The following is a 21080-nucleotide window of genomic DNA, read 5'->3' as shown; positions in this document are numbered from 1 at the left end:
CGGAAGAGCGAATACGCATCCCCGAAGTCTAGAGATACGCGCTGCACGTGCGCACTCTTCCGACCAACATGACACGTGACGACCACAGTGGCAGGCGCCTTGCGCGGACGCAGGCACTGACCCGCCACTATGGAAACAAACCCGGAATCTTCTACGTGGACGCCTCCGGCCCTCACCATAGGGGATGGTAAACGGCCGCAGTCGTCCAACAAAACGTCGTAGTGAACGGCTTAACGTTCCGAGCTCAAGATATAACACATGCGGAGGAGGTCGTCATTGCGCTAGCCGCCGCTGACCAGTACTTGCGAGTCATCCTTACCGACTCGAGAGGGGCCTGCTGCAATACTCAACAGGAATACATCCCTTCCTTTGCGTATCGCATCCTTCAAAATAGCGACTACCGCGGGGCCCTCGCGTCTCAAACGATCGTATGGGCTCCTGCTCCCATGGGCCTCAAAGGCAATCAAACGGCAGATGCCACCGCCCACGCGCTCACTCTCCGGGCAACGGCTTCACACTACTGCGAAACGGATCCTGAACCCAGTCCGCCCCTCACTTTTCAAAAAATACTGAATTATACCAATCCGGCCACGCAATTTACCCTAAGCCCTGTAAGGGCCTTACAGAGACGGAGGAAAGCACATTCCTCCATCTTTACACGAAAAAACTGCTGTGCCCGGCAGTTTTAAAGCACTTGGGCCTGCATGTACGGGAAAGTGTCCGCACTGTGCGGAGAAATCTTCGGACATCTTCCATATGGTACCGGCATGCCCCGAACCTCGCTGCGAAATCCATCCTCTCCCCTGGATGACTTGGAAGCAACCCTGCTCGGCTGCCCCGACCAAGATGAGCCAGAAGGCCCTGGTTGAGCGCGGCCGAGCCGCCGCGGTCGCCAATGGGCTCCTGTACTAAGGAGCGCACCTAGTGGTTGTGAGAGGTGAACCTTTCCGGGGTATCTCAAACTTCCTCCCTATTACATAAGAATAATAAAGTTTTTGAGACAGACAGACGGACCAGCGGTTGACACCGAAGTCGCGCTTTATGCTGCGAAACCAATGGAGTGGAGGCTTGGAAAGCAGAGAGAAGGCGCATAACTGCCCTCTTGGAAGAATGGACACCTAAATCGTGTTTTAAGCTACGTGGCGGCAATAACAGATGTGCACTGCATGCGTCGGCATTGACAACTTTGTGTCTATTTCTTTCTTCCTTTGACCTCCACCTTCCTCTCTTCCCTTACGGTGGTGGTGGTGAAAACTTTTAATTGCTGAAGTAGAGTTTAGGAGCCATAGAGTGGCCCCGCTACATGGTCGGCGTCCCTAGTCCGGGACACCGCATGACAATGCCCCGTCTCTCGCCCGTTTCACCAGAGCCATTTGGGACAAGCGAGGAGCAGTTGAGGAGGGCAGTCTCCCATGCCTCTCTGGAAGGGGTAGAGAAAGGGTGGAGGTTGGGATTTTGAGTACATGCCCACACCATGTGGAAGATATCACAAGTCTCCCCACAGTGCGGGTAGCGCCCATCCGTTTTAGGATCGTAATGCTTTAAGATTGCAGGACAGAGTACAGTACCTGTCTGCAGGCGCCTTAAAGTTCTCTCCTCCGTCTTACTCAACCCCTTTGCAGGGGCCGGGAAAAGGCGGTGGTTGTCGCTATAATGCGTTATTATTTCCCTGAATCGCAGCAGCGGCTGGTTAGTCTCCGAGCCAGAAGAGCTGGGATGAGGAGGCCTGTGAATAAGCGCTCGAGCAGCCGCGTCAGCGGCCTCATTACCTCGTAAGCCCTGATGGCCAGGAGCCCAAATGATTCTTTTCGGTGTTGGATCAGTGGCAGTCCATCTTAGAATGCAAGCAGCTAAGGGGGAGATCTCCCCTGCCAGGTAATGATCACATGCTTTTCGGGAGTCCATAATGATGATTCTCGAATTGGCGTGGGCGGCAGCAAGCGCTATCGCTACTTCCTCGGCTCGCATTGAATTCGGGGCTCGAAAAGAGAGTCCATCAACGTGCATTTCCTGGTGAACGACAGCGGCCGTGTAAAATCCTGTGGGCGATGGCCCTGTTACGTCTACATAATATACACCGGGTCGGGAGCCGTGTTGTCTCTCAAGAGCCCGAGCCCGCGCTTGTCGTCTGTTTTCGTGCATGTCGGTGTCCATGTTACGGGGGAGCGGGGAGACCCAGAGCATATGGCGCCACTGTACTGGGATACGCTCCTCCTCCTCTGGAGTGCAGTCGTGTTGGATGTGTAAGCGGTTTAGCAGGCGGCGCCCAGGGGCCGTCTGTATGAGCCGCGTGTATTGGTTCACGAGGTGGGCCTCCCGCAGCTCCTGGTAGGAGTTTAACACCCCCAATGCCTTCAGTTTGGCATTAGAGGTAGCCACTGGGATATCCAGGGCTCGCTTAGTTGCCTTGCGGATGATGGTGTCTATTCGCGCCTCGTCTTGCTTAGTAGTGCGGAGGTATGGCACGGCGTAGAGGCGCAGTAAAGGAGTAAACCGAGATATGCGAGACAGATACCACTCCTTTCCTCTCCTCAAAAAAACAATTTACCAATTTGTGCCAGAAACGCGGCACTGAAGCCTTACGCCGTGGTCCAGTAGTCCACGGGCTTGTGCTTCACGTAAATCCTGATCTATGGCCTATGCCTTCAGTCCCGCGTTTCTGGCACAAATTGGTAAATTGATTTCTTGAGGAGAGCAAAGCGTGGTATCTGTCTCGCATATCTCTGTTTACTCCTTAACAGCGCCGTAAGGGAAGAGAGGAAGGTGGAAGTCGAAAAAGAAAGAAATAGGCACAACGTTGTCAGTGTCGACGCATGCAGCGCACATCTGTTACTACCGCCACATAGGGGAATACCCTGGAAGATTTTTTTGGTGTAATAAAGTTGTTTTCATACATGCAGCCATAGGCCGTGGGCGTTCATTGCGGTCATTGTGGCTGGCAACGTTTTACACTCCAGTAAAGTTAAGGAATGGAAGTACGCATGACAGGCTCCCGGGTCAGTGGACGCCTGAATCACACTTATAGGTGGGTGGGGTGATGAGAGAGAGATGTGTGCTACATGCGTTCGCTGAATTAAAGAGTTAACTGCGCGGAAGGGTTAGGACACCAGGGAGACACATTCACGACCCTTAGAAGCGCAGTGAATGCGTCTCCCTGGAGTACTAACCCTTTCGCGCAGTCAACTCTTTAATTCAGAAATGAACCAAATAGCCCTGCAAATCCTTATCCGTTAGCGCTGACAATGTTGAGCGAGAGAGAGAGAAAAAAACTTATTCTGAGCAATGCGTTGGGGAAGTCCTTGGATACTTCAGCCGCTCCAGGTGGCCGGCAGTTTGAGTCTGTCGGCGACGTCCTGCGCTCTTGCGGTGGCCCTGGACTGAACGCCCGGGTCCGGACTAGCGAGAACAGCTTCCCATTTCTCAAGCGTGGGAGATATGACTGCATCTGCCGAAGGCGGATCCTCCGTGCAGCCCCAGATTATGTGGTCTAAGGTGGCAGGCTCGCCGCACAGCTGGCAGTACGGATTTACCAAATCTGGAAAGATATTGGAATAGGTGTACGGGTTTGGCTGCGACCGCGTTTGCAGCCGCCTCCACGTGGTAGCCTGTTCGCGGCTGAGCGAAACGTGCGGAGGTGGCAGGCTCGCTCTAAGGTCCCTATAATAATTTGTCGTGTCCTGATTTGTAATTAGCGTCTCACCCCTGGGGGCATCAGGTTCCGAGACCCCGTCACCGGCTCGGCTGACAAAACCTCGCGCATACTGGTGAGCGGCCTCGTTTCCTGGAACGCCCTCGTGGGCTGGGACCCACACCAGATCCAGTTCCTTCCTATCGTGTGGCATCGTACGAAGAATTTTGTACTCAGTGGCGGAGATACGTCCGCTCGCGAAGTTGCAGAGGGCCGTTTTAGAGTCACTGAGAATTGTGCTGGTGCCTTCTTGAATGATCCCCAGTGCTAATGCAGCCACTTCGGCGTCTTCCACTCGGTCTGTGACCACCGTAGCAGCTACCCTGCGGGAGATCCTCCCCGCGCTCACAGCGAAAGGGTCTTTGCCAGTAATGTTATAATGTACCGCATGAACATACACGGCACTATCGTCTTCTAGATACTTTTTGCTTAGAGTTTTCGCCCTGGCCCTCCTCCGGTTGTCGTGACGGTCCGCTTGCATGTTCTTGGGGATAGGTTTGACCCGAGTGCGTTCGCGTATCTCTGTCGGTAAAATTACCTGGCCTGAAGGACCCTCGCCCCCTAGGCCTACTCTTCTCAAAATGTAGAGCCTCGTATCTGTCTGCCTGAGCCGCTGCTCTTGCGATGTAAGTTGCGCTTCAATCAGCTCTTACAGGGTGTTATGGACCCCAAGAGACAGATGTCTCGTGGTGGTTGTGTTTCTGGGGAGGCCGACAGCCGCCTTGTACGCCTGCCTTATTACGCAGTTCAGCTATTCAGTCTCTGCTCTCTTGAGATCCAAGTAAGGGATAGCGTACACGAGCCGACTGAAGACGTAAGCCTGAACGAGCCGACATGTGTCGCGCTCTCTCATGCCTTGTCGCCGAGTCGCCACGCGCTTAATGAGCCGTATCGTCTGCTGGACCGAGGTCGTCAACCTGTCCAGCTTTACTTTGTTGCATCTGTTGGATTGTTTATGCATTTCAAGCATCAGTATGGTTTCCACTTTTGGAATTTCGTGCCCACGGATTGTCAACTGTATCCTATTCGGCTTCGTTTTCCAGGCCCATCCGTTATTACGGACGACCAGCAGCTCCGACTTTTGTGGGGGCCGTCTCGATCTGTCATCAGCATATAGGTATGTCTAACACCCTCTATGGCGTCAAGCGTCATACGAAGTATAAGGCATATTATCAATTATGCAGTCTAAGGCATATCATCAATTAGGAATGGCGGAGAAGCGGCATTTACTCAGCACCATCCTAGTTCACATGAATAGCACAGCGATCCAGCATGAGATAGACGGCTTCAAAGCGATTATACGCTAGTAGAAGTGGTCCCCAGAAAAAAAAAGGGGGAAACAAACGTACTCATACTTGATGTATACAGCTCTCCTAAAGACAGGAGCTCGGGCGTCCCGGACCTCCTCAGGCGTGTGGTCAAGCTTGCGGGTAGGGCGCAGTTTTGTCGTCTCTGGGGACTTTAACACATGACATCCGGCGTGGGGATACCTTAAAGGCGACCCAAAGGGCGCAAAGGTGCGGGCAATCATTCAAGACCTGGGATTAACCATCTTGAACGACCACCAACCACCCATACCCGCAAAGGTAATAGCGTTAGGAAAGATACGAGCCCCGACCTCACGTTGACGAGGAACGTTCAGAGGGCTGAGTGGCTTAATGCAGGAGCGCCATTGGACAGCGACCACTACGTGGTCTCTTTTGCCTTCTACACGACACAATACAAACGCAGAACGACCCCAGTTAAAATTACTGATTGGGATAGATTCCACACCATGATAGAGACGCGGGCAGGTGGTGGCATCACCGATCTGGACGCCTGGGTAAGCGATCTCAAGCGAGACGCAGAACGGTGAGTGAACTCTCGCCATCGACCATTAACTGCCACCTGCCAGGGTAGCAGGTTGGGTTGGCACTTGAATGTAGATATAAAGACAAACAGGAATTTTCTTTCCACTTGCGGGAGGACATCCCGTTCCAACGGCTGTGAAAACCTCGCGAAATACTTCGCGAAATGAGGCATTGGTCACGTACCAAAAGTAGATATATTAAGTGAGAGATGTTGCTTCTACACGGCGTTAACCATCAGACCATCAGTCCTTTCCCAGGCTGGCACTCGCGTTTTTCGGCGCCTTTCGCAGAGGTATTTCGCTTCTGTCAAGGAAGGAACGTGGTAAAAAAGGTAAAGCGGTTAAATCCTATACATCCAGAGAAACGCTAGTGCGGGCTCATTGAAAAGGCAGTGCCACTAGTGTTATTATTGTCGACGACCGATTTTTCGGACTCTCTAGGGACCGCGAAAACGACCGAAAAATCGGGCAGTCCGGAAAATCAAATTTCACCGAAAAAATCACGAACTTATTACCACTATGCCAGAGAAAGCGGCCAATTGTATTGCACACATTCTAAAGCTCCTCATGACTATATTTCGTCACGCGAAATAACGTATAAACGCGTATAAGGGCCGCACTTTTTTTTTTTCCAGATTCGAGGGCCAATTTTCGGGGGGCGGCCTATACACGCGATGTGCGAAAAAAAAAATTTAAGCAAAAACACACCAACCAGGGAATGAGCGACATTTATTCTGCGTTCAATCGTCACTCACGAAGCATTTAGACTCCTGAGCTGGTGCTGCGCTCTGGTGCAAGCTCATGCCAAAAGAAGCCGCGCAGCATGTCCGCTGTCAACGCGTAGCCGTTGTTCCGAAATTTCATCGCATAGAGGAGCAGCTCTTCTTCCAGTTCAGGAAACTAGCACGGCTTGCCTCGGAAAGCGCGCTTTTTGCAGCTTGTGTTTCTCTTTTGGTTGCACCATCATCGGACGCACTTCGCGGCCACGTCGAATTTCCCGCCCGCCGCACGCTTACCGACCGCGTTCAAGAGCTAACTCCTAGCCGTGTAGCTTAAGGTGCTTGCCCATCGCGCTAAAACTGCGAAGCTCGGCGGCAGCACGCGAAAGCCACTATCACGGCGATCGCGCTAACACGCAGGCTAACACGCCACGAAAGCCTGGAGCTGGCGATACTGATGCCGATGTGAACAGCGGAAAATCGCGAAGGAGAAAAAAGTTGATGATAATGATCACGGCGCCATCCATAGACGGCACTTGGAAGCTCCGGTGCGCGCGCGTGGCCTCCGCGAACGGCGCAGCGCCGGAGCAGATCGCGGCCGCGATATGATCCGGCGGCGCGCCCGAAGCGCGCTTCGATCGCGGAGGCCACGGCGTGCGCATAGCCTCCGCGATCAAGCGCTCCGCGATCGTATTCGCGTTCCGTGTTCGGGACTGAAGACTCAGCACAGATGAGTTCCGTGAACTCAGACTACGGTTCAAGTTCGTGCGGCGGAAGACATTCAAGGACAGTACGAATTCGAAAACACGCGAGCGCAATGTGCCGACTCGCGCAGAATTTCAGCGTCGCAAGAGGCTCCCTTTAAGCTTGAATTTCGTTTTGTTTGATCAAGTTTTCGATATCTCCTGCAGTCTGAATTAATGAGGTTCCACTGTACACATTATATGGCGGCTTGGGTACTGGCGGCGAGTGCGAACGAGGTCCGAAAAATCGAGTGGTCAGTTGCGGTGCGTCCGAAATTTCAAGCGCTCTTACACATTGGCTCTATGGGCCATGTCGCGGTGCCGCGAAAAAGTGCGAATAATCAAGCATGTCCGAAAAATCAGGCGTCCGAATTTTCGGTCGTCGACTGCATTTTCACACATTGCTTTCGTTGAGTACTTTTATCGTTTACCATCGTAAGAAATTGCTTTATAAGTTGCATATTGCGTCTTGTGTAGCTTATGCTTTTCAAATAGCGATACAGTGATAATTGCAGTTAGAAGATTTCACTACAGCCGAGGGTGTATTGCAATTTTTTGCGCCGGCATCTGAAAGGCGAGTAAAAGGATGTGTTTTGAGGTTATTCCGTAAATGACTTTGTGTTACTAGACCAGATTCACACTGTAGTAAGCCAAGTATTTCTTGGTGTTAGAAACCACCGCTCCGCAGTGGTAGACGTCCTGCATTGTTCAATGTAGGTGGCAATTTTTGTCGAGAGCTGACCAAATGCTTTTCTTGTGCATGCTTCTTCCAAACAAGAATTGCAGTCAATTCTGCCATTTAATTGCATAAATTCTTTATAGTTAAATGATGCTTGATTTTAAATATCGACATTTTTTTGTTCTTCGAAGTGCGACAAAAAAGGGCATCTGATCAGCAACTGAGTAGTCCATTAGTCCTATTCAATAATCAGCAAGCGTAGTGGTTATCATATTAGCAGTTAATGAAGTTGATCCAGCTACGTGAGATGGAGTAGGAGAAAGAAAAATTAAAATAAATAGCAAAGTTCAGCATACATTACTTATACATGTTCTGAATAGCAAGAGCTTCTAGGGTTCCGAATTCTAATATTTATGCCACCACATATTCGCAGGTTATTGTTTCCAATTGTCAAGGTATTAACGATTATTTGTAACTGTGAACAAACCTTGTTATAAGGTGATAACGGTGAACGATGAACGCAGGGTTTAAGCATCCGCGGTGGCTCTGTTGCTATGGCGCAGGCTGCCGACCCGAAAGACGCGAGTTCGATCCCGGCCGCGGCGGTCGCAGTTCGATGGAGGAAAATTGCTAGAGGCACGTGTACTGTGTCGTGTCAGTGCATGTTAAAGAACCGCATACGGTCGAAATTATCTGGACCCTCTACTACGGCATCCCTCATAGCCTGAGTTGGTTGAGGACGTTAAACCCATAAACCATAAACTGATAAACGCAAGTCACTATTGTCTTGCGGTTGTTCAGTGGTAGTGCACTGCGATGAAACTGGAGCGAAATGAATGCGCATTGAGGTTTGTTAGATGACGCGCGTGTCTGAAATCAGATGTGAAAAATATGGCACATGCACCATCGCTAAACGTGTCCCGATTGCAGTATCCTTAAACTTTATTTGTGAGCCCATACAAGTTTTAACCATTGCGTGATATCCATGTCTGAGATGGACAGGTGAATAAAGAGGCTGATCCATCGAAGTAAGTAATGTTATCAACTCAACGTGGTGCTTGTGTATGTTACGGATGTTAGGTGCAACAATGATAGTGAACCCTATTCATCTTGCATATAGCCTTTGCTTGTCGGTAAGAATAAATGCTCAGTATTACCGTGAATATTTGTAGTGTTCGTTCATTTTTCAATGCTGCAGGCACACCTCTTTATCGCTTTGTTTGTGGTGCAACACGCGACCAGGTTTATCTCGGTGTGGATTATCGCGGAGTCGATTCTACGCTGTTCAATAATGTTCTATCACCTTTGCCCGCTTTACGTTATGTTAACTTTGCACGTTTTACGACCGCCGACCACCCCTGTTGCTACGCAGCCGTCGAGTCATTCAGCTTTTTGCGGGCGCAAATAAGCCCAATTCAAGAGGTTGGCTTGGACGTCATTCTCGCTGTTGTACTGCTCGCCGGACTGCAGTCGCCACTGCGTGACATCAGTTGGAGGTCCTGACCTGCTATCCTGCTACGCCCCTCACGGTCGAAGCGGTGCACAATCAACGCCGGTTGTGCTTCGCCAACCCCGTGAGCCTCCGACTTTCCATGAAGAACCACACGAGAATATAGAAGACCGGCTGGACATATACGACCGTGGGGCATTGCTGGGCGACTGGGACGACAGCGCCAACCTTGGAAACGTTTATTGAAGCGAAGGCTTCACTACGGGACCTCGGACTTTCTTCGCTGCGGTTGCGGTTTTAACATTAAAATGACCTTGAGTTTCGAAAGAAAAGGAAACGCGCATAGCTGCACACATGGAACAGTGGACACCTCAGTCGTGCTTTAAGCTACGTGGTGGTAGTGACAGATGTGCGCTGCATGCGTTGGTATTGGCAACGTATGGGCAGAAATGCGGATCTGAAGTCATAGGCCGTAAGCGAAAGCTTTGCATGGGCTTGAAAAACACATTTGAGGAGCTACGAGAGGCGCTGCTGTAGTCGCAAAAATTCAGGCTGCTGCAGACGATGACTGGAAGAGCGCTCCTACAGAGACTGAATACCGCGAGAAGATACAAGAAATGACGAACACGCAAACGATCCCTGATGAGCTTCGTAAGTTCCTCAACGTAGCGCCAATACCATGGAACATGGACCACAATCCCCACCGATGCAGAAGAGAAGCGAGGACAAAATTCCTGGAGAAAACACACGCTCCTCAAGACACGACCGTGTATGCAGGCGCGTCCTAGAGAGGAGGAGGCACCAAAATCGCAGCGGCCGCAGTGGCGGTGGCTCAGTGGTTATGGCACTTGGCTGCTGACCCGAAAGGAGCGGGTTCGATCCCGGCCGCCACGGTCGAATTTTGATGCAGGCGAAATTCTGGAGGTCCGTGTACTGTGCGGTGTCACCGCACGTTAAAGAATCCATTGTCGAAATATCTGGAGCCCTTCACTACGGCGTCTCTCATAGCCTGAGTTGCGTTGGGATGTTAAACCCTATAAAGCAACCAACCAATCGTCTCTAGTGAAATGACCAGTGCGTCTATCCAAGACTGCACAGCTGCAGAGGCCGAGGAACAAGCCGTTGCTACAGCCGTGGCGGAGGCTATAGAACCGGGTGGTCTGTAACTACAATCACGGGCTCTCAAACAGTCTGCCCAAGTTACATGAATGGCAAGATGGGTCAGCACGCGCTCCGTATACTCCTCCCAGCGCGCGACAGAATTGAACGCCACGAAGAAGAAAACGACCAGACCACACACAAAATTGTGTGGATACCGGGGCACACGGTGGTGGCAGGGAACCAAGAGGCCGACAGGATAGCTCGAGGATATATTACTTCCCGAGCATCCGTTAAGCCACGGAAATCGAGCCAGCACGCAAGGAATACTCGGCCATACTAAAAACCTATAGAGGCAGAAGAATGTGATATCTCCTGCCGCAGAAATCTCTCAACAGAGCGGAAGCTGTCACTCGGAGACAATTACAGACAGGCTCTTACCTAAACCTACATGTACTAAACAAAATGCTCCCTACGTTATACGCAGAAAAATGTCCCTGGTGCGACGAAAACCCACTCTATATCACATCACATGGGCCTGCCAAAGCATAGACGTGGTCCCCAAAATACAAAACCCGAATTCGGAGCACCGGGAGACTCTGCTCTCTAGCGGCCGCTGTGAAGACCAAGGTCTGGTACAGCGAGCTCATTGGGTGGCAGTGGCGAACGGAGCACTAGACTTAGGGCAACAGACCATTGAGTAGATGGAGACGACGTCGACAGAGAAGACTCCGTGGGGTACAACCAAGGAGAGAACGTCTCTGAAGATGCCTCAAAACCGCAAAAAAGCACTACAGTAAAATTAAGTCCTTCCTTCCTTCCTTCCTTCCTTCCTTCCTTCCTTCCTTCCTTCCTTCCTTCCTTCCTTCCTTCCTTCCTTCCTTCCTTCCTTCCTTCCTTCCTTCCTTCCTTCCTTCCTTCCCTCCTTCCTTCCTTCCTTCCTTCCTTCCTTCCTTCCTTCCTTCCTTCCTTCCTTCCTTCCTTCCCTCCTTCCTTCCTTCCTTCCTTCCTTCCTTCGTTCCTTCCTCTCCTTCCTTCCTTCCTTCCTTCCTTCCTTCCTTCCTTCCTTCCTTCCTTCCTTCCTTCCTTCCTTCCTTCCTTCCTTCCTTCCTTCCTTCCTTCCTTCCTTCCCTCCTTCCTTCCTTCCTTCCTTCCTTCCTTCGTTCCTTCCTCTCCTTTCTTCCTTCCCTCCCTCCTTCCTACGGTTCCTACAGCAGCCTTCACCGACCATTCTTAACCTTCAAATGGCCATGATCTTCGAAAGCAAAGGAAAGACGCATAGCTGGCTCCGTGGAACAGAGGACACCTTATTCTGGCATTCAGCTACGAAACAAATGGAGCGGGAGCTTGGAAAGGTGCTTGGAAAGGAGCTTGGAAAGTAAATGAGGAATAGGAGGAATACACTTTATTAGGTTTTTCTGACGACGTCAGCCTACTGTCGCCCCAGGCGGCTTCCATGAAGGGGGACCGCGAGGAGCCAATCTTCGATGTTGGCTTGTATTTATTTGTGTCCAGTGCGTATAATCTTTTTCCAGCTCTCAGCTGATGGTTTGGTTTATGGGGTTTAACGTTCCAAAGCGACTAAGGCTATGAGAGACGCCGTAGTGGAGGGCTCCGGAAATTTCGACCACCTGGGTTCTTTAGCGTGCACTGACATCGCACAGTACACGGGCCTCAAGATTTTCTCCTCCAAAGAAATTCTAGCCGCCGCGGCCGGGATTGAACCCCCGTCTTTTGGGTCAGCAGCCGAGCACCATAGCCACTGAGCCACCGCGGCGGCAGCTCTCAGCTGAGGGATATGGCAGGAGCTTTGTGGGGGGTGCATCTTGAGGGCTAAGCTAAAATGTGGAAAAGAAAGGCGCATAACTGCCCTCTTGGATCAGTGGACACCTCATTCCAGCTTTAAGCTACGTGTCGGTAGTGACAGATGTGCGCTGCATACGTTCTAACTGACATGGTCGTGGCAGAAACAAGGCACTGAAGCCATAGGCCGTTGGCGTCGTGTTGATTGGTGTGGTGCTGAAAACGTTTTACATATGCAATGATTTTAAAGAAAGGAAGTGCGCATTACTGGTTCCCTTGGGTCAGTGGATGCCTGAATCGCGCTAATAGATAAGTGGGGTGATGAGAGAGATGTGGGCTGCATTCGTTAGCGCTAACAACGTTGTGGCAGACACGCCGCATTGCTGCAATAGGCCGCAGCGTTCACTGGGTGAGCAAGCAATCGCGATCAACCATTAACTGCCACGTGCCAGGGTGGCAGGGGGAGGGCGCTGCTTATCCAGTGTCCGGAAAGCACACAACATTAGACGGCAACTCCTTTTAGCTGCCCGATACGCATAGCTTTCGCTCTGTAACCGCGTGCAGCAGTAACCAAAACGCACAATTTTTTTTCCTCGGTTGGACCTTCTAGGATGTGGTTCGAAAACCACATATCGTCCCTCACGACCTGGACGACCTTCCAGAAGCTGCTACTGGAACACATCTAGGGTTGCTTTGGTACCGGCCATTTCATCCTAAAGCGACTGTATTTATTTTGCAAGCTCGGCACAAGTCGGCATTGTTCTATCATCTTTAGAATAGGTTTAGGCGGCAGTGGTAGAAGCAGGAAGTTAGGCAAGCACTTTACTCTAGCGAACAGAATAACGATACACCAACCTGAATAAAGGAGGTCAAAAGAGTTAGAGTCTGCATGCACCGCTTCCCGCGAACATTGCTGCCCAAATGACGAGAAGCGATGCAAGATGCGTCTTCTTATAGTAGCTTACTGGATTAGATTTCTTTTAGTTTTTACAAACACAGATATTAAACCTTGTGCATCATACTAAGGACACCCTCTATACTTCAACTAACTTTTACTCAACGCATGCATGACATATGGAGCTCTCATTGATCACACGCCGGTGCTTCTTCATTCACACCAGGTCTAATTTCCGCCGTACTACTCTCGAACGACATGCGATTGCGCAGATAATGCAATTCCCTGGCGTTGGCAGTAAACGAAATCGATCACCTGCGCAGGCGCATGCCACGCAGAGGGAGGCAGCGGTTGGACCTGATGTGAATGACAGGGCACCCGCGTGTGCTCAATGAAAGCAACATGCATCCAGTAAAATTTAGTTGAAATCTAGCGGGTTAACTTTGCGTGATATCTTAGATTAAGTGTGTGTGTAAAAAATCGGCAAGAAAATGAATCCAGTAAGCCATTACCACCCGGACAAAGTTAGTGGGTTAACCATGTTATAGTTCCTTTACCGAGCTTTTCCCGGCAGATGTCACGTGCAATAGGCCGGTCCCGATCACGTGGAAGGCAACTGATATGCATATTCAAAGGTCAGTTAACATAGGCCGCGAATCCAGGCCTTGATAGAGGTCTAGAATCAAATGCCTAGACATCAACTGGGGTTTGGAATTGAAGCCCCAAAATTGTTGAAAGGGTCGAAACGAATAAGAGAAACATAACTGGTTACTTATCTTTGGTCTGTTTACCATTTTAGACACTACTGGTTGTTATAAATGTTTTCGTTGAGTGTATTTAGTTGGAACGTACAAAGCATTTTTTCAAAAGAGAGTTATATCTGTCCGCGTCACCTCACAGCAGCGGGCAGCAGCTCAAATCCATCCACCTTGATTATTCTGCTGCCTGTTTGCCGCCATGGAGTTTTTAAATATTACCTAGAGGGAAAGCTGGTGCCATTCTTCTTTACGAACACTTCATCCATCGCGGCAATTGTTTGGCTTGGCTAGGCCGAAAACGTGGATTGTAGCTCGGAACTGGTAGCTGCGCCGCGAAGCTGCCCTCTGTGTGCAGGTGAAGTTAATTAAATACCGCGTTTGCCAATGCTTCAATAGGCTTAACGCAAGTGAAAGTACGCTATTACAGCGGTATAGAAACTTTCGCAGCATTTTGCCGAGGCTTGACGCAGGAGGAGTCGTAATTTTATGACTGAATCCAGGTGGTATGTCCTTCAAAAGCCAAGCCAAATAAGAAACCTCTCCTTTCCGGTATTCCTGCGCCTCTCCATGGTGGGATGAAGTGTACCGCTGCTAGCTTTTTTTCTTGTTATATTAAAAACTCTACGCTTGCCGCTAGCGGCCGGCACTGGCCGGCGTATCTCATCACCTCGTGACTTCGCTGCGCGCCTCTGTTCGCCTATTATCTCAGTAAATTCCAACTGTTTGGTTACTTTTGTCCTCGTGCTAGTGTCTCTTCGGCCACGTATGCCTGTTTCTTTTTTGTCATCCCAAAAACATTTTCAGTCGTAGGGATTTGACGCTGCTGCCTTCGGAAAGACGACGTGGTTCGAGACGAAGAGCATAGGGTGTCACAGTGAGAACTACCCAGCTGCCGCCAGGTTGCACCGGTAGGATGTTACCGTGACCTTGGTACTGGGCTATGCCGTTCCCACTGAGTGCCTGCTCGAGCAGAAAGGTGTCTTATAACGTCTGTGTGGGAGCTGTGACATCTGACTTTTGTATGATCGCTTGGTAGTTTCCAAGAAAGCACAGTCTGAGGAAATCAAGTCTTTCGCCTTAATATTGAGAAAAGCGCCAAGCTACTGGCAATACATCAATGATAAGACTCTTTCTGCTTCGTGCAGATGAGAGAGTAAAAATAAAACACTACATGCTGCCAGACATGCAGATTAAGAAGCGATGCGGGCGAACCACGCCCCATGTCTGTCAGTTCCAGGAGCTGCCGATTGCCTCGAACTTGCAGTTGCACATAATGTTTGTGCTTTGTTTTGACTGTGCTCAGTGTAATATTGCATGATGATGATGAAAACGTTTATTAAAGTCACAATGCCTTAGTTGAACGGAAGGCTGATCGGGTCCCTAGTCCGGGACGCCGTTGGTGAAAGCCGCAGCCCGTGCTCTGGCGACGAGGGCTTGTTGTTCCTCGAGGTCCGAGCTGGACAGGGCCGCCTCCTAGCCCTCCCGCGTTGGCTGATTTATGATGTCAATGCTGTAATTTTTCTGACAAGCCTATACCATGTGGTACAAGTTTGCCTTCTGGCCACAAAATTTGCACTGTGCCGAAAAGGACTCGGGCTCAATGGCGTGAAGCGTAGCTGGGTTATTGAAAGACATAGTTTGTAGCCTGCGAAGGTGACATTCCTCTGATTTACTGAGACCCTTAGCGGGCCTCGGGAGTGTCTGCCTTTCAAGGCGCAAATGTTGCAATATTTCTGAATATGTCGTTAGCGGAGAGGGGGAGCCAGAATCAGGAAGGGAGGACGTAGAAGGATGCCGGGGAAGAAAAGCTCGGGCCGAAGCGTGTGCGCGCTCGTTTCCTTCAACTCCCTGGTGATCTGGTACCCACATTAATTCCTTCCGTTCAGCTGAAGTCCTACATTGACTAAGAATTTGGCAGGCTAGCGGTGTGATTCTGCCACGCATATAGTTTCTATAAGGCGCCTGGGAATCTGTAACTATGTATTTAGATGCGGAGTGCGTTGCGGCTAGGGCTACCGCTACTTCCTCCATAGCCTGTGTATCCCCGTTACGAACTGAAAGCCCGTCCACGACTTGCATTTGGTGCACCACTGAGATTGTTGATATTCCTTGTACAGGACCCGGAGCGTCCACGAAGAAGGCTCCTTCTTTTGTTGAATAGCACTCGTTCATCTTCTTGATCCTCGCCACTCGTCTAGCATGATGATGCTCCGGGTGCATGTTTTTGGGAAGCGGAAGCGTAAGGAATTTGCTCTTCCACTCTTTAGGTATATCTTGTCTCCCAGCCACTTGCTGCGGAAAGCTAATGTTTAAATCTTCTAAGAACCTGCGGCCGGTCGTAGTTGTGGCCAGTCGCATTACCTGGCTTGTAAGATGGGCGCTAATCAATTCATCAGCCGTGTTGTCTACCCCTAGTTTTAGTAGACGCTCCGTAGATGCTTTCATGGGTAGGCCGAGTGCCATCTTATAAGCCGTTCGAATGATAACGTCCAGGTGGTTTAGATCGGTCTTCCTTAAACGAAGGTACGGGGCCACGTACACTATCCTGCAGATGACAAACGCCTGTATTAGTCTAAGGGTATCCTGTTCTTGCATGCCGTTTTTCTTGCTTGTGATCCGAGATATCATACGGATGACTTGTTCGCACACCGTTCGGAGCTTGGTGATCGCTGCTGCGTTCACACCCTTGTTGTTAATGAGCAGCCCCAAAATCCGTATTGTTTCCACCTCGGGAATAGGTGTATCATGGACCGAGATTTCCAGCGATGCAGTATCCCCCTCCCCTCGCAGGACGAGGAGCTCCGACTTGTCCGGGGAACACCGCAGTCCGCATTCTTCTGCATACTTTGGAACCGTACTGGCAGCCTCTTGGAGAGCCTCCTTCATCTGTGCCATATTTCCCTCTGTTATCCATATGGTTATGTCATCCGCGTATAGGGCGTGACGGATTCTCCTTATGGCATTAAGTTGTTCCGGCAGGTGCATGAGGGCAACGTTGAAGAGCAGTGGAGAAAGGACTGCTCCCTGAGGCGTCCCCCTGGTGCCCATGGGTATCGCCTCGGACCTCGTGTCGCCAATCCTGATGTACGCTTGCCTATCTTGCAAGAAAGCCTTGACGTAATTAAAGGTACGCTTTCCGCAGTGAGTACCCTGTAGATTGTCCAGAATCTTGGAATGCTTCACGTTGTCGAAAGCCCCCTTCAGATCTAATGCCAGTATGGCCCTACTGTTTCGTTTGCGCGGGGGATCGATAACCTCCATCTTCAGCTGCAGTAACACGTCCTGGGTTGACAAGTGTGCCCTAAACCCAAACATTGTGTGAGGTATAATATTGTGGTCTTCTATATACGTCGAAAGTCGCATGTGTACCGCCTTCTCCATCAGTTTCCCGGCGCACGACGTAAGCGAGATGGGCCTGAGGTTATTGATGTTCACCTCCTTTCCAGGCTTGGGGATAAAGCTGACATCAGCCGTCTTCCATGCCCTGGGTAACTGTCCACTTTTCCAGCTTTCGTTGATGTACTGAGCGAGATGTTCAAGCGCTTGCTGATTGAGATTGACAAGCAATCCCACCGTCACCCTGTCGTTCCCTTGCGCCGTGCCCCGCCTCAGGGCCATAAGCGCCGCCTGTATTTCCTCGACTTCGAACTCTCTGTCCAGTTCCGGATTGTCCATACCCTCATAATCCCGTACTGGCTCGTTGTCTTTCACTGTACAGAGGTACTTGCTCACGAGGGCTGCAACTAGCTACTGGTTCGTGCCCGCGAAGCTGTGTAGGGCTCTCTTTAGATTACGTTGCTGTTCCCCGCGAGACTTGGAGGGCTCTAAAAAACATCTAAGAATACTCCACGCCGCTTTGGTGCTGAGGTTGCCTTTCATGGAGTCGCATTTGGCCAACCAGTTGTTTTTGGCCAGGGATCGTGCATACTCTTCTGCTTGCAAGTTTAATTTCGCGATCTTGATCTTGAGCTTGCGGTTATGTTTTTGCCTTTTCCACTGCCGTGTGAGACTTCTGGCGTCCCATAGATGTAGTAGGTGGTTGTCAATAGCCGGGACTTCTTCTGATGTCTGAAGCGTACGTGTGAAGCGGTCCCTGACTCTCAGCAGGGACTCAGCCCACTCCTCGTACTTTTCAATGGGTGCGTTGAGCGTAGAGACTTCCGCCTGTCGGAACAACGACCAGTCCGTGAGCCGTGCATTCCCTCTCGGTCTGCGGTGCTTATTGTAGTCGAGGCAGATCTTGAGAATGCAGTGGTCACTCCCTAAGGTCTCCTGCGTGTTGTGCCAATCATAGTTTCTCGCTCATTTAACCAACGAGAGATCTGGACATGTATCTCTCCAGACACTTGCCAATCCTCGTGGGATGCTGCGGGTCAGTAAGAATGGTCAGTGCTAGGTCCGATGTGGCCGAAGCGACTCCCCTGCCCTTAATATCCTCCTTACTATATCCCCACAAGAAGCTATACGCGTTAAAATCCCCCACAATGATGAGAGGTGCACTTTTTGCCAATTGCGCGGCCTTTTGGAAAATCTCATCGAAAGACGCACCCCTGTTCTTCGGTCGGCTATATATGTTCAACAAATACGCACTTCTGCTAGTGCGTACGTTCGGTAAAAGCTGAATAAATGTATGTTCCACCTCAGTGACTAACTCCACCTCAATTGTCAGAGCCGTGCAATCCTTATGCACCAGAATGCAAGTGGATGAGCTGTTTTGATGCGTGCTGTATGGTCTGAGTTTGGCTTCCGTATTCACGTCCCGCAGTGCAATAATATCTGGTAATTTATCCAACGAATCTACGTATTGCTGTAGCGAATCCCTCTTCTTTCTAAACCCCCGGCAGTTCCACTGCACAATCTGCAATTTAGGAGGGCGGGCCATGTTGAACACTAAAGGAAATCGCGCTTGGTGCGTCCGCCCCGGTGTTGGGCGAATCATCAGCAGCAAGCTGCCTATTAGCCCGCGGCCAGTTAATTTTGGAACCTTCGTCTGCGTACACTCCGCAAGCTCCTGAAGTTTCCGATCGATTCTGATTTCAAAGGCTTGCAGCTTAATCAGACGGGGCTCTAAGATGCCCTGTAAGACCCGCTCTACTGCTGCCTGAATGCCCCTCTCAATAGCTGCCTGGACGTTTTTTTCAATAATAATTTGTAGAGTTAATTCGAGGCTCGCCTGTATATTTTGCGTTATGAGAGCTTCCAAACGTGGAAGGTCGTTCAGCAAACATCGCTCCACAATAGCCTCAATCCTGGCTTCTTTCTCATTGCACCGGACCCCTTATCGGTCTCCGTTGCCACTGCGTTACTGTTTCTCTCCCCCTCCTCCTTATCTCACCCTGGGGGACAGGATTTAGTGCCTGCTGAATAGCAGGGAGGGAAGCATCCTCCTCCATTGCAGGTACCCCAGGCGTTTCTGGCATATTTTCTCCCCCTGCCGATGTTCCCAGTTCCTGACTTTTATATTTCGCTAGTTGCTCTTTTAATCTGCTATTTTCCTCCTGAAGTTTCTCAACAGCCAACGTGGGAGGCGGGGAAGCGGCAACTTGTACCCAGCTCACCTTGCTGCCCGTGGTTTCCTCCGATCCGGCTTTTCCTAATTTCTTGTCACCTGGACGACCGCTTCCTTCAGGCCCCTGACGGGACGCCCCCGTTGCGGTCGTCGCTGCAAGACCCGGTGACGAAGTCCCCATCCGCTTCTTCTGTGATTGCGGCCCAGGCCCTGAATTCTTCCGGTCCTCTGTGGATTTACGCTGGTTGCTGGATTTTCTTCCGCCAGGTTTCCGCCCGGCTCCGGCACCATTCCTGTATTTCCAGGTGCAGTCCGCGGAGTTCGTGAGATGTCCGCCTCCACAGACTAGGCATCGGGGCTGCCACTCGTGCCCCTCTTCTTGGATGATAGTTCCACAGGCCCGGCAAACCTTATCTCGTGGATTAGGGCAAACGTCCGCTCTATGTCCCACTGTTCCGCAGCGGGTGCAAGCTGGTGTGGTCTTCCGGCAGAGACGGACGGGCACAGCCTCTCCCCAGTAAAACACGTTGAACTGCACTTTACGGCCCTCGAATGTAATCACCGCCGCGTTCGACTCTCCTAATTTCCTCACACCCACCACGGGAGTACCTGGCGAGTACATAGCTTGAGAAATATCTGCTTCGGACACTTTGGAAGCAACTTTAATTACTCCACGGCACGTATTTTCGGGCATCTTGAGGTAGACCTGCACCGTTTGTAATTGGCCGCCAATCCGTAGACTCTCCACTGCGAGGACTTGCCGAATAAGCGCTGCGTCTCGGATTCCAACAGTGACTATGTTCTGATCCCACGCTGGCCAAATTGCAAGCGCTTGTGATTTGCGTTCGATGCCGGCCGCAGCATATATAGCTTCTCCTATCCTTGTAATTTGACAAGTTCAGCGTTCCCTTGGGTTTCGAGACGACAACAGAGTCCTCAGTGCCGAACTTGGGCACCACCTCTGGTCTCCATCGCCTCGGTTGAAGCGGTTTGCTTGGCGCGGAAGTGAGGTCGAGGCCGTCAGCAGCTTCTCCACCGCGCAAGCGTTCCTGGCGTTCCGAGCTCACGCGCCTCGCGGACGCTCGCTCTAGCTCTTCTAATTTCTTCCGAATAGCATATTCGGTGGCTTCATCGAAGACTGGTTTCTTCGCAGCCTGTAGCTCCACTACTTGCACGCTTTCCGGGTCGTAGCCCCGTGTAAGACTCATGGTGGCCGCGCCTAGTGCCGCGTCAGCGGCCCGGCGTCGTCGCCAAGCCTTAGGCTTAGCAGCTGCGCCAATGTGATCGACAGACAGAACCCCGCAAAATCGCCAAAGGCAGGCCCACCTGGAAGAAAATGGTTTCTACGGGTGCCTGGTAACTTGCTGGACACACCTCAACTAGTGTTGAGCGATGCAGATCGATGGTTTGGCAGTAGGACATCCGTTTCACGGAGCCGACGTGAACCGCGTCCACTCTCTTTGACGGCTCGCAGCGCCTGAGAATTATTTGTGTTCATTGTGATTAAACGCTGCGATCAACGTGCACTTGGCAGTGATTTGACGACCTTCTAGCCTGCAAAAAGTCAGGATAGGAGATGGAAACGCGCGAAGACGTTGAAATTCAAATGTATACTACAGATAACCCAGTTTTTAAAAAGCGCGATAAAAAATTCTGTCTTTAATATTTTCGTGAGCCAAAGTACTTTAACATCCCAAGGCATGTCGCAACGTTTTTAGAGCGCCTTTTAGAGCACCTTTAAAATATTGAAATCATGGTATCTGAAACTGAGAATTGGTTTTCAAAATAAATATGCGGCTCTAAATATTTATTTGTTTTTCTTTTCACTCCATAAATATACACATAACTTAGAAATAAATCTGTTGCAGAATTCGTAAAATTTTAATTGT

General features: G+C 50.6%; 1 pseudogene; it reads right to left on the bottom strand.

The window, feature by feature from the left end:
- Positions 1-3308: 3308 nt before the first annotated feature.
- LOC149369834 (uncharacterized) lies at positions 3309-20399 on the bottom strand (annotated as a pseudogene).
- Between the last annotated feature and the right edge of the window lie 681 nt (positions 20400-21080).

This window comes from Amblyomma mixtum, chromosome 1 (genome assembly GCF_055824585.1).
Source record: "Amblyomma mixtum isolate Tamu chromosome 1, ASM5582458v1, whole genome shotgun sequence".
Classification (NCBI taxonomy): Eukaryota; Metazoa; Arthropoda; class Arachnida; order Ixodida; family Ixodidae; genus Amblyomma; species Amblyomma mixtum.
The sequence above is the reverse complement of the archived record's forward strand: the minus strand, read 5'-3'. Positions and strand labels throughout refer to the sequence as shown.